The sequence below is a fragment of the Bufo gargarizans genome, chromosome 3 (assembly GCF_014858855.1).
Source record: "Bufo gargarizans isolate SCDJY-AF-19 chromosome 3, ASM1485885v1, whole genome shotgun sequence".
Taxonomy (NCBI): Eukaryota; Metazoa; Chordata; class Amphibia; order Anura; family Bufonidae; genus Bufo; species Bufo gargarizans.
The window spans coordinates 367,759,848-367,774,092 of NC_058082.1; positions in this window are offsets into that span (position 1 = coordinate 367,759,848).

Below are 14,245 nucleotides of genomic sequence, written 5' to 3' on the forward strand. Positions count from 1 at the left end.
GAGGGGTTAACAGGGCAAGTGTATGGTGCCATGTCCGAGAAGGATGAGAAGGCGGTCAAAGAGACTGGAGACTTCAAGAAGACAAAGACTGAAAAAGTTAAGGCCGATATGTTGGTTGACATGAAGTCCCCAGGTTCTACAGAGACCAAAGTTAAGCCAAAGGGAGCCACGGCCGAAGTGGAAAAAGCCGCTAAAGAAGCAGAGGTCTCTAAAACTTCCATAGTAGCTGGGGTAACTACTGCTGGAAAGAAGGAAGAAGTGACCCAGATGCACTTAAAAGAAGCGAGTAGGGGCAAGCATGCTCTGCTGAAGGAGCCCTGAAAAGCAAAGGAGAAAGTCTCGGGATGTGACTATGACTGGGAACAGTTCAGGCAAGAGCTGCAGCAGTCCCAGAAAGGACGTGAGGTGCATGTACAGGAGCCAGAGGATCTAAAAAGAGAGAGAAATCAAAATATACGACAGCGCATCATCACTCAGGAAAGAGTAAGAAAAGAGTATCTGGCCATGAGATGGGCACATGAGGCCTTTAGGCAGTTTCGGTTAGGCAAGATGTTGGTTTTGGTGATAAACCAAGCTCTGATGGTGTGGGTCTGGCAGAACAAAGGGAAGGTACGTGTCACCGAGGTTCCTGGCCTCGGTGAAATAAGAACCGGTAATTTTCTGTGTCAGCAGCAGCTAGTGCTCGCTGACACTGGGTTACTTAGTGTGGCTGTAAAGCCAATCTGGGCCGGTTCTTATTGGGAGCAGCCAAAGAGCAGGGTGGGTGGCTGTTCCCCACGTCCAGGCCAGGTCGATACCCTCTCACCAGCCTCCCGTGGTTATGCAGGTGTTCACCCTCACGGGCTTGAACAAAGGGGGGGGGGGATATGTGAGACAGTGACAGGTCTCACTCAGGTTAGAGGCAAGGAAGGGGTGGATAGTGCGGTCCACACCCCTGTTCCACCACAGGTGAGAGAAGCTGGAGGTAATCAGCCTGGCACAAAGCACCTCCCAGAGTGTCAGAAAGGGGGGAGTGTGGTACCTGTGGACAGAGGCCTGGAGGCTCTGTCTGTGTGGTCTCAGCTGGGCAAGGCTGAGGGACCACAAAGCTGGGCGATAGCCTGGAGTTGGGGGACGCAGCGACGCCTGGGAGGGTCGCAGGGCCATAGTCAGGCTACTGAACCCCAATCCCCCACAAGAAATACTGAACTGGAGACAGTGGGCGTACTGTGCTCTGTACAGCCAGGAGGCTGTGGGACATTGGCTAACAAAAGCTGCATGAGTTCACAGGGTGTGAACTGGGCCCTAGGTGAGTCAGGAAACTTTGTTTAGTTAGAGCCTGGACGGGCGAGTGTTTATTATTTTGTCATTTTATTGTTGCTGGTGTTGAACAATAAATACACGGTTTGGACCTGAAACTTGGTGTCCTAAAGGCGTATCTGTGAGAATGACCCCCGGTGAAGAGCTAACCCCCCACACTTGTCTTATTAACACTACAGGTTTCTCCTTTATTACAGATACGAGACGTGTTATGTGATTCCTCTCTTCTCTTTAAATGGTTTCTCACAGAAGCTGGCAAATTCATCGTATTAATAAAAGTTGATTTATTGGATCCTAGTATGAGCCTGCAGAAGGGAAGAGAGTCCTACCCACAGCTCAGGCCCCTTTCTCCCATACAACTATTCCATATTCAACATTAAACTTAACAGTTTCCCACAATACCTCACAATTTACCGAAAGAACCCACACCATTTCAGAAACATGCTCTTGTGAACCAAATGCCATCCTGGAAAATGTATGTTATCTATGCCAGCTTAGTATCCAAGGCCTGCCCTAGAGAACTGGCTTATATATTTAAAAAAAATGGGAGATAGATCTTAAGGTTACATTCACTCCTTTCTCCACATTTGGCAGGAATTCCCTATTATAAATTGCTTTTGGTGAGAGATTAGCAACACCATTTCACAAATATGTAAATATAGGATCCCTCTTACTCCACGGGTATGCCTCTGAAATATCTATGATCCTCCTACAGGCCCTAGTTCCGGTAGGAAGCTCAGGACCTACCTACTAGCATCAGCAAGAATATTAGTGGCTATACATTGGAAATCTACTTCTCCACCCCCAAAATCCCAGTGGCTTCTAATAAGGTGTCACCATATTTGTCATATGGAGCAGATTGCTAGCTGGGAAATTGGATCCCACAGTGCATTCAAAGCTTTGGCGACCATGGGAAATGTATAGAGGATTTACTACTCTTTGATAGATATTTAAACAGATAATCTTATTTATATTTGATATCTTTCTTCCTATTCGCAAAAGTGGACCTACTCTGATGTTCAATTTCTTCTTGCATTGTTACTTCACCCATGTCCCTTCCCACATCCTTTCCCTTAAAACCACCCATTTTACCCCACCACTCTACCCCACCATCTCTCACCCCTCACCATAACACTCCCCCACCTGTCTACCTGTCAGACACTTTGACATGGTTTGATTTATCTTTCGTGCCCAACAATCTTTGGTGCAACCTTGAATATAATATCATATGTTGATTGATAACATTTGGCATGTAACTGATGTACAATAGGGGGAATATATGCTGTAGATTTTTCATGCCTTAATAAATTGTTATAAAAACCAAACAAACTGGCATGCAAAAATGTGGGCATTGTTTGGGTTACTGTGAACAGTTAAGCAAATTGAAGATCAAATGATCCCCAGAAGACATAAAGTTAAAGGTGATCCCTTTGTATTTGAAGCAAAAACTATTTTTTTTTCTTCTAATTTTACATTTACAAATTAACAAAAAAGGAAGGGCCTGAAGTCTGTCGTTGGCCATGATTTGCACTAGTTTTTAAACAATGGTTGGCTAAAATCAACCATTTTGTCCAACTTTAGTCTCATGTGTGTTAGTTTCCATGAACTTTGATAAGTGCCTAGATTGCTCAAGGAAGGCAAGCTGTCAGGTTTAAATGGGCTTGTTTTAACCTTTCTGTCCAGTACAGTTTTTTTTGTATAGTCCTCAGTCAGTTCAGGTTTTACTGCTGAGTTTGTCCTGGAAAAAGCAGTATTTTGAAATTTGAGTTTGGCAAGACCAGCTGCGGAAAGCTCTTGAGGAGTCGGTGCAGAGGATCGGAGTGGTGGCCCTGATGAGATGTTGTGTCACAATGTATTTGCTGAGGTCATTTCTCCCTTGGGATCGGTGCAGTGGAAAGGTGGTTTAAATAATCAGGCCAGAAGTAAAATTTTAAAAGTCTCTCTCAACATATAACTTGTGGAACATCCAGCAGCAGTAGGTACAAAGTGTAGTTTCCGCCACCAGATGATGAGGTATGGTGGCTGGATATGTGACAATTAAATGGAACTTCCTTGCACTTGTGGATATAGATGTCCACTGTGGGATACAGGCTCGGAGTTAGATAGACCTGGATGTAGTTTAGGTAATGGGTGTCCAATCTGTATTCTCTCACCTGCAGTAGGGTCTGTGAACCTATGGTTTGCTGGTCACTCTGTTGACAAAACATGCTGTAGCTTCTATGATCAAGGTAATATCGGTTCTAGCAATCTCTCTGGAGTAGTGGTCTCACAGAAAAACTGGATAAGGTCCCTTGGAGCACTCTAGCATGTGCTTCCTACCTCCACTCTGTCTGAACTCAAACTCTCCCTTCCTGGGAGGAAGTAGGACCAGCTCACTCCAACAAAGAGGGGAGAAACTGGGTAATTAAATATATCACTGTCAAACAAGCCCTTTTCTACTGGTGTACAGGCATACCATGGCAAACACATAACATTACAAATAATTGCAGATCCCTGGGGTTCTGCATAGCCACATGTTGATGTTCTCAGCATGAGCTGCATTTTACATGCTTTTAATGCTTGCCATTTTGCGAGTACAATTAAACCCTTTCATGGGGACATAATATCAGGTTATTACAAACTAGTAAGTATTAGAAAAACGGTGACCCTTTGAAAACTTTTCCTATTGCTTTTATAGGAGAGAAGAGCAAGTTTGATTTTTATTTTTGTATGCATTCGAAGTACTGACCTACTTTTAATAAACTCTGCAGGGTTCTTATTGAGATTATTACCATAGAGTGTTCACATGAGCCATTATTTTTATTTCTGCCTTTATTTGATGCTGAGCTTGTTATTAAGGGATAAGACTCCCCTTTGTGGGTTAGGTATTACCTTCAAATTCATGCAGTCAGTAATTGTGGAGGTTGTGTGAATTGAAGCATCCGAAGCGGAATTTTAGGAAAACAATTCACAACAAAGCAGAATTTCCTCACACTTCAGGGTAACTAATCAATTTTTCCTAAAATAGCAGCTGAACGCAAGATCACCTATAATGCCGTGCAGGCAGCCAATCCACGGGGAGCCATTCCCAGTGATGTCACAGGCCTATAAAAGCCCCATCCTGCGTGGTCTCTGCCATTGTCCTGTGAGCTGAGCATAGGGAGAGAAATGTGGCATGCACTCATGGGCTAGGAACAATGTTACTGCAAACTGTTAATAGGACAATATTGGAGGCGAGACTGCAGGGAGAGTGCAGGGAGAGTGTATCGCTGTGTGCATCACTGTGTAGTGCACAGACATTCATAGCTAATCCGTTCTGTTAGTGATACACTTAGTGTGCTTTAGTATTAAAGTCAAGTGTAATATATCACCGTGTGCCTCACGTCCTAGTGAACTGACATTCAGAGTTAGGCCGAATGCACACGGCCGTTTTCACGGCCGTGAGCGGTCCGTGGAACCGCGGCCTGGATTCCTGCTGAGAGCAGGAGCGTACAGCGTCATTGGTTGCTATGACGCCGTGCGCTCCCTGCTGCCGCCACAGTACAGTGATACACTGGTATGATCTATACCAGTGCATTACTGTACTGTGGCGGCAGCAGAGAGCGCACAACGCCATAGCAACCAATGACGCCGTGCGCTCCTGCTCTCAGCAGGAATCCAGGCCGCGGTTCCACGGACCGCTCACGGCCGTGAAAAACGTCCGTGTGCATTCGGCCTTTAATCAGGCATTTTAGTGATAGTTAGTGTGCCTCAGTATTGAAGGCAGGTGTCATATATTGTTGCATGCATCACTTTGCAGTGAACGATATTCAGAGTCAATCCATTATTTTAGTGATACAGTTAGTGTGCCTCAGTATGAAAGGCAGGTGTCATATATCACTGTGTGAATCCCTGCTGCTGACACCCTCCCTGCTGTTTCATGGGGCCACTACTGTCATTGTTACTGCTGCATATGGAGCGGGCTCACTGCAGCAGCCCGCTCCATACATTCCCTAAGCCACCGTGATGTATGGGTATATCTGATTTATAGTGATTTGTGATTAATTAATTTGGAACCATAGAATGTCTTGACAAATCGTCAAATTGGCCGAATCTAATTTTTCCAAACTTTTCTCTAGTGATGATGAGAAAGCAAAACTTAGTAACCATTTTTTTTGCATTGTCTTTACAGAGGAAAATGAAATGCCTAGTAAAATGCAGAGTTCTAATGTAAATTCCTCATTTCGCTGCTTTCACACCAGAATATGGAAATCCTTACGTATTCCGCCTCTGGAATAAGCTTGGATTCTGGATGATATACCATCAGTATTGTTGTCAGTATTTCTTCAATATCTCATACAGATTTACAAGCATATTCCTTTGTTCCTGCATATTTTATGTATTCCCATGGACTATAATCAGCATATTTGCAAGAAAATATGCTCAAAACTAAAACACATGCAACGGATTAAAAATACTGATGGAAATTATACGTCCACATGAATAGCCCTGTTGATTAACATTAGCAGTAGATTCTGGTACATAAAATCTGGGCCATATACAGCTTGCAAATACGCTCATGTGACAATTAGTGTTGGGCGCGAATATTCGAATCACAAATTTTAAGTGCGAATATTGCCACTTTGAGAATTCGCAAAGATTTTGAATATATTGCTATATATTCGTATTCACGAATATTCTAGATAGTTTTTTCAGTAACCTCCCTTCTTGCCTGTGGGCCAATGAGAAGGCTGCAATGTTTTTGTCTGAGTTTAGCAACATCCTTAGCAACCAATAGGAAAGTTGCCTACCCCTTACTATATAAGAACCTCCCCAGAAGCCATTTTCTGGAGTTTTATGGAGTTCTGAGAGAGACAGCAGTTGTCATTGCTGTCTTCTGTGCTTTACTGTTTAATTACATTCGATAGTTAGTTAGATAGTTAGCTTTTTTATATATATATATATATATATATATATATATATATATATCACAAATAGTTAGTGGGAGATGGTCATTGTAGGTTAGATAGTGACATAGTGTAGCTGATAGATTCAGCTGTAAATACATACATATATGCTACAGACATAGTGCTGTGATGTCATAAGTTCACAACACTACATAGTGCACCAATCAGTAATATGTAGTCAGACCTGCTAAAATGTGAAGTTGCACATATTGCGCAAAAATATGCACATTATTACTAACCCCCCCTAGGACTGTCTTTATCAAGGGGCAAAAGGGGCAGCCGCCCCGGGCCCAGTTGCTCCTGGGGGGCCCAAGGCAGCTGCCTCTTGAGCCCTGCTAGCCACTGCCCCGGGTGTCAGGCTGTCAGGGGGCATCGTACTGTGTTAGAGCTGTGAATGTGATCTAGGACCTTAGATTACATCATCACCATGTGACCAGTAACCTAGCAATATTACTGGTCACATGGCTATGATGTCATCACAGGTCCCACCAGGAGTGTTGCAGAAGTTAACTGTGGAGCTTTTTTGTGTGAAGATTACATCAGAAAAAGGTGACAGGGGCTGTTATGTTAATATACTGTAAACTACTGTATAGTGGGGGCCTGTATACTGTGTGGGGGCCTGTATACTGTGGGGGACTGTATACTGTGGGGGCCTGTATACTGTGGGGGGCCTGTATACTGTGGGGGGGCTGTATACTGTGTGGTGGTCTGTATACTGTGTGGGGGGCTGTATACTGTGTGGGGGGCTGTATACTGTGGGGGGCCTGTATAGTGTGGGGGGCTGTATAATGTGGGGGCCTGTATACTGTATGGGGGCCTGTATACTGTGGGGGGCTGTATAATGTCGGGGGGCTGTATATTGTGGAGTGCTATACTGCTGTACTGTATACTGCGGGGGTCTGTATACTGTATACTGTGGGTGCTGTATAGTGTGGAGTGCTATACTGCTGTACTGTATAGTTTGGGGTGCTGTATACGGTGAGGTGCTATACTGTGAGGTGTTGTATACTGTGGGCTGCTATACTGCTCTACTATATACTGTGGGGTACTGTATAGTGTGGGGTGCTATACTGCTGTACTGTATAGTGTGGGGGCTGTATCTTGTATAATTTGAGGTGCTGTATACGGTGAGGTGCTATACTGTGGGGTGCTGTATACTGTGGGCTGTTATACTGCTCTACTATATGCTGTGGGGTACTGTATAGTGTGGGGTGCTATACTGCATACTGTGTGGTGCTGTATACTATAGGGTGCTATACTGCATACTGTGGGTTGCTGTATACTATAGGGTGCTATACTGCATACTGTCGGGTGCTGGGGTGCACTGTAACACTAGGGTGAGCCGAGCCCTGGTCTCCTTCCTGCAGAGCGGTGCCCACTTCCAGCCTCAGCCCAGCTGCCCAGAGCACTGATCCTGAGCTGCTGGAGTCTTCAGAACTGGAAGTATTTACAGTCATTCACTGTGTGTGTGTGTTGTGGTGGAGGGTGTGATTGCCTGCTAAGGTGTGGGAAGGCGGGATCCAGGGGGCCCAAGTAAATTTTTGCCCAGGGTCCAATCAATATTAAAGACGGCCCTGATCCCCCCTCCGTACATGAAATGATAGCTAAGGTGACTCAAATTTGCACCTGGACTATGATATTTATAGGTCCCCCCCCCCTCTACCCCTCTTCTTCCTGCTCTTACCCATACTCTTTACTCTTCCCTCTCTCTCTCTTCTTACTCTGTCTCCAGTTTTTATTTTGTGATTTGTATAAGGCTTAGGTAGAGAGCGCTACTGACACTGAAGAAAATAATATTCATGCTCTCCTCAACCTACTTGGTTATTGATTGTAGCCATATTTATCTGTTGAACATTTGGACCCATATATGTATTAGTACAACTTTAATTGTCTGCTACTGTATGACGTTTGTAGCTTAGTCATAATTGCACTCTTTTTCTGTCATACTAATGCTTACTTGTTACTTAACTATATGAAAATGAAAAATAACAAATTTATAAATAAATAAAAAATATGCACATCATTAATTGCCGATTTGAAAATATATTGGAGCACTCTATCTGCATATAAAGCTATTGTAATGTTCCAGTCTCAGGAAACTTCTACCAGCTTTAAAAATTTAGCAACAGTGAAACACGCCTGTATTGCACGCGCAATACGCGCATATTACATTGTCGATTTTCACAATCAAGAAAATAATCATGAATTCGAATATTGCCCCTGCCGCTCATCACTAGTGACAATGACCTTAAAGAGGACCTGTCACCACAAAATGCAATGTAATCTGAAAGCACCATGTTATAGAGCAGGAGGAGCTGAGTAGATTAATATATAGTTTTTAGGGAAGAGATTCAGTAAAACTTGCAATGTATATATTCATATCTTAGGTATTCACAGGGCTGCAAATAAGCTATCGGTACAGGGATGAGGAGTTATCAGTGACTGATAGCTATATATCTATGCATATGTATGCACATGCAGCATTATTATTATTATTATTATTATTTATTATTAAAGCGCCATTCATTCCATAGCGCTGTACATATGATGAGGGGTGCACATACATAACAGACAATTGCACTAATCATAAACATGATGAGTTACAAACTGGTACAGAAGGAGAGAGGGCCCTGCCCGTGAGGGCTTACAATCTACATGGCATGGGAGAAGGACACAGTAGGTGCGGGTTAAGTTGGTCATGGCGGTATAGAGGCAGCAGGGTCACTGGTTGTAAGCTGCCGGGGATCCCTATACTGGCTGTAGCATGCCGGGGATCCCTATGGAGGATGTGCACGTGAACGTACTAGTGATAAGGCGCCGAGGATAGTAGAACTCACAGTTTAGTTATCCCTTGGGGCAATGCAGTGGATGGGAAAACAGCAAAAAATCTTCCGGGGCACTCTCTGTTGCAGGGAACACCAGCCATATGTTGGTTGAGGCTCCCTTTATGGCAATTGGTGTAAGGTGCTTTTGCAGTAAGAAAAGGTTCTGATCAGGCGCAAATTCACAGGTTCCAATACGTCTCTATAGGTGAATCTTCTTTATTTTCATAAAAGGTAAAATTGTGTATAGAACAATGCGTTTCAGGGCTCAAATTGTCCCCTTCATCAGGTTAACAGTAGTCACAATAGCTAATAGTAGATACAGGTATATATAGGTGGAAAAAAACGCCAAAAAACGGATTACCTAAGGGCTGCCCATAGATGGGAGGGGCTAGCACCAGGAGAAATGTCACAAACTAAAATACAACATTTTAGCTAATGGACTTCATCAATCATGCAATTAATTGGTGCTGGTGGTGCATAACTGGAATTGTGTAAAAAATAAATAAATAGGCGATTCTTTATTAGATGTCTGTATGGTATGATCGATAGACTAGAATCACATGACCGCTACACTGCAGTAATGTGATAGAGGCAGGGCGAGCGCAGTTTAGCCGAGCGCAGTGTCCCTGGGGCGAACGTACTCAGCGCTGTGTGATGTTGATATTAACAGAACCGGCAGCAGTTATTAGGGGGTCAATATATTCATTAAATACCGTATTTTTCGCCGTATAAGACGCACCAGCGTACAAGACGCACCTAGGTTTTTGGGGAGGAAAATAAGAAAAAAAATGTTTTTTAACCAAAAGGTGTGCTGTGTGTTTGGTGGGTTTGGAACTAATGGTGGTCTGTGGATGGCACTATTACTGGGGATCTGTGGATGACGGACACTGTTATGGGGGGGATCTGTGGATGACGGACACTGTTATGGGGGGATCTGTGGATGACGGACACTGTTATGGGGGGATCTGTGGATGACGGACACTGTTATGGGGGGAACTGTGGATGACGGACACTGTTATGGGGGAACTGTGGATGATGGACACTGTTATGGGGGGATCTGTGGATGACAGACACTGTTATGGGGGATCTGTGGATGACGGACACTGTTATGGGGGGATCTGTGGCTTGCACTGTTACAGGGGGATCTGTGGCTGGCACTGTTACAGGCGGGGATCTGTGGATGGCACTGTTACAGGAGGGGATCTGTGGATGGCATTGTTATACATGTGTCATCCACAGACCCTCCCAGCCTATAACTGTGCCATCCACAGATCCCCCGCCGCTCCAGTATACTAATATAATATGTCTTATTCAATTAATAGTTATTAAATATGCCTCTTTATTCCTAATAGTACCTTAAATCCTAACCGCTTCAGTACAATGCCGGCAGGCAGGCCGGGCGGCCGGCGCGTCACTCACTGACGTCACTTGCCTGCTTCATTCATAAAGTAGGCGGCGCAGGCACGTGACATCAGGGAGTTACGCTGCCGCCCGCCCGGCCTGAATTGTACTGAAGCGCTTAGGATTTAAAGGGAACCTGTCACTGGGATTTTGTGTATAGAGCTGAGGACATGGGTTGCTAGATGGCGTCTAGCACATATGCAATACCCAGTCCCCATAGCTCTGTGTGCTTTTATTGTGTAAAGAAAACAATTTGATACATATGCAAATTAACCTGAGATGAGTCCTGTATGTGAGATGAGTCAGGGACAGGACTCATCTCAGGTTAATTTGCATATGTATAAAATAGTTTTTTTTACACAATAAAAGCACACAGAGCTATGGGGACTGGGTATTGCGGATGTGCTAGCGGCCATCTAGCAACCCATGTCCTCAGCTCTATACACAAAATCCCGGTGACAGGTTCCCTTTAAGGTACTATTAGGCATAAAGGGGCATATTTAATAACTATTAATTGAATATGACATATTATATTAGTATACCGGAGCGGCGGGACAGGGCTATAGTACAGTGACTGCACCGCCCCGCCGCTACTGCGGCCCCAGCTCCTCCTCCCAGTCCCTCCCTGAGTCCCCGCTCGCTTTACATCGCAGCTTGCGATGTAAAACTGACAGCATTCGCCGTATAAGACGCAGGAGCATTTTCCCCCCATTTTGGGGGGGAAAAAGTGCGTCTTATACGGCGGAAAATACGGTAAGTATAAGGTAAGGACTAAATAGGTGGCTGGGTATGTGTATTTATACTAATGCACTCGAGGGCTCATGATAATTGTATGCACCTATAGAAGAGTTACCTGCACCTATAATATGTGGATAAAATTACATGCACCTATAATGTCTAGATAGAAAGATAGATAAATAAATATATATAGAGGCATATAAATATACATAAATACATAAAAAGGTGTGTAGATGTACATGTATCCACATGAGAAATATATATTAATGAAAATTATATGAAACATATATATAAAAGAATAATAATGATACATTGATCATAATTGTTATTAATAATATATAAAAATATATATAAAAAAAGTAAAAATAATAATAATAATAATAATAAATATATATATATATATATATATATATAAAATATATATCATTATCATAAAGAAAAAAATATTTTCTATATTATTAGATTGATATGTACTCATTAATGATGGCTAAATTGATGAAAAGAATAAAAAAAAATTATATATAAAAGTTAAAAATGAGTAAAAAATTATTATATAAAAGCCATAGCGAGAGGGGGGGAATATGTGTTGAATATACAGACGTGGACAAAATTGTTGGTACCCTTTGGTCAATGAAAGAAAAAGTCACAATGGTCACAGAAATAACTTTAATCTGACAAAAGTAATAATAAATTAAAATTCTATAAATGTTAACCAATGAAAGTCAGACATTGTTTTTCAACCATGCTTCAACAGAATTATGTAAAAAAATAAACTCATGAAACAGGCATGGACAAAAATGATGGTACCCCTAACTTAATATTTTGTTGCGCAACCTTTTGAGGCAATCACTGCAATCAAACGCTTCCTGTAACTGTCAATGAGACATCTGCACCTCTCAGCAGGTATTTTGGCCCACTCCTCATGAGCAAACTGCTCCAGTTGTGTCCGGTTTGAAGGGTGCCTTTTCCAGACTGCATGTTTCAGCTCCTTCCAAAGATGCTCAATAGGATTGAGGTCAGGGCTCATAGAAGGCCACTTTAGAATAGTCCAATTTTTTCCTCTTAGCCATTCTTGGGTGTTTTTAGCGGTGTGTTTTGGGTCATTGTCCTGTTGCAAGACCCATGACCTGCGACTGAGACCAAGCTTTCTGACACTGGCTAGTACATTTCTCTCTAGAATTCCTTGATAGTCTTGAGATTTCATTGTACCCTGCACAGATTCAAGACACCCTGTGCCAGACGCAGCAAAGCAGCCCCAGAACATAACAGAGCCTCCTCCATGTTTCACAGTAGGGACAGTGTTCTTTTCTTGATATGCTTCATTTTTTCGTCTGTGAACATACAGCTGATGTGCCTTGGCAAAAACTTCGATTTTTGTCTCATCTGTCCACAGGACATTCTCCCAGAAGCTTTGTGGCTTGTCAACATGTAGTTTGGCATATTCCAGTCTTGCTTTTTTATGATTCGTTTTCAACAATGGTGTCCTCCTTGGTCGTCTCCCATGTAGTCCACTTTGGCTCAAACAACGACGGATGGTGCGATCTGACACTGATGTTCCTTGAGCATGAAGTTCACCTTGAATCTCTTTAGAAGTCTTTCTAGGCTCTTTTGTTACCATTCGGATTATCCGTCTCTTAGATTTGTCATCAATTTTCCTCCTGCGGCCACGTCCAGGGAGGTTGGCTACAGTCCCATGGATCTTAAACTTATGAATAATATGTGCAACTGTACTCACAGGAACATCTAGTTGCTTGGAGATGGTCTTATAGCCTTTACCTTTAACATGCTTGTCTATAATTTTCTTTCTGATCTCTTGAGACAGCTCTTTCCTTTGCTTCCTCTGGTCCATGTCGAGTGTGGTACACACCATATCACCAAACAACACAGTGATTACCTGGAGCCATATATATAGGCCCAATGGCTGATTACAAGGTTGTAGACACCTGTGATGCTAATTAGTGGACACACCTTGAATTAACATGTCCCTTTGGTCACATTATGTTCTGTGTTTTCTAGGGGTACCATCATTTTTGTCCATGCCTGTTTCATGAGTTTATTTTTTTACATAATTCTGTTGAAGCATGGTTGAAAAACAATGTCTGACTTTCATTGGTTAACATTTATAGAATTTTAATTTATTATTACTTTTGTCAGATTAAAGTTATTTCTGTGACCATTGTGACTTTTTCTTTCATTGACCAAAGGGTACCAACAATTTTGTCCACGTCTGTATATGAATAAATAATGAACGTGTAAAAGCGCTGGCACTGGGCTTTCTATAAATTGATCTCAAAAGCTTCATTGAGGCCGTATGGATTCAAACTATTCAACGTAAAGATCCAATACATTTCTCTACGTCTAATATACTGCGTGTCTTTATGAAGATGACTTGGAATTTGTTCTATTGGGGTTACTTTGAATCCAGCTGAACTGCCCTCATGATGTTCCGCAGCGTGTCTGGAAACACTATGTTTCCAGTATTTTTTCTTGATGTTTGATCTATGTTTATTCACTCTGTTCCGCAATGTTTGGATCATGCTCCCCACATACTGTAGATGGCACGGACACTCTAGGAGATATATGACGTGGCTGGATTCACAGTTTAAGGCGTTCATAATGGGGAATGACTCCCTACTCACTCTATTGTAAAAAATAGATGTTTGTTGTATACTGGAGCAGCATAAACATCTTTTATGTCCGCACTTAGAGCTGCCTTTGCGGACAGTAGTATCATGATTCTCAGTATGATATGAAACAGGATTCAGTTTGCTGGGTGCAAGAATGTTTTTGAGGGTACGTGCTCTCTTGTACGTGAGTTTTGGGGATTCTGGAATAATTTGATTTAAAATGGGGTCTCTTTTTAAAATATGCCAATGTTTTCTAAAACCGCCTTTATCGACATGATTTTGATTATAGGTCGTAATAAAATTGCAACTATATTTCTCATAGCTATTATCTTTCTTCTTTTTAGGCGCTGGGATTAGACATTCATCTTGAGTACATTCTGTGGCCTTTTTTCTCGCGCCAGAAATAATATTAGGGGGATAACCTTTTTGA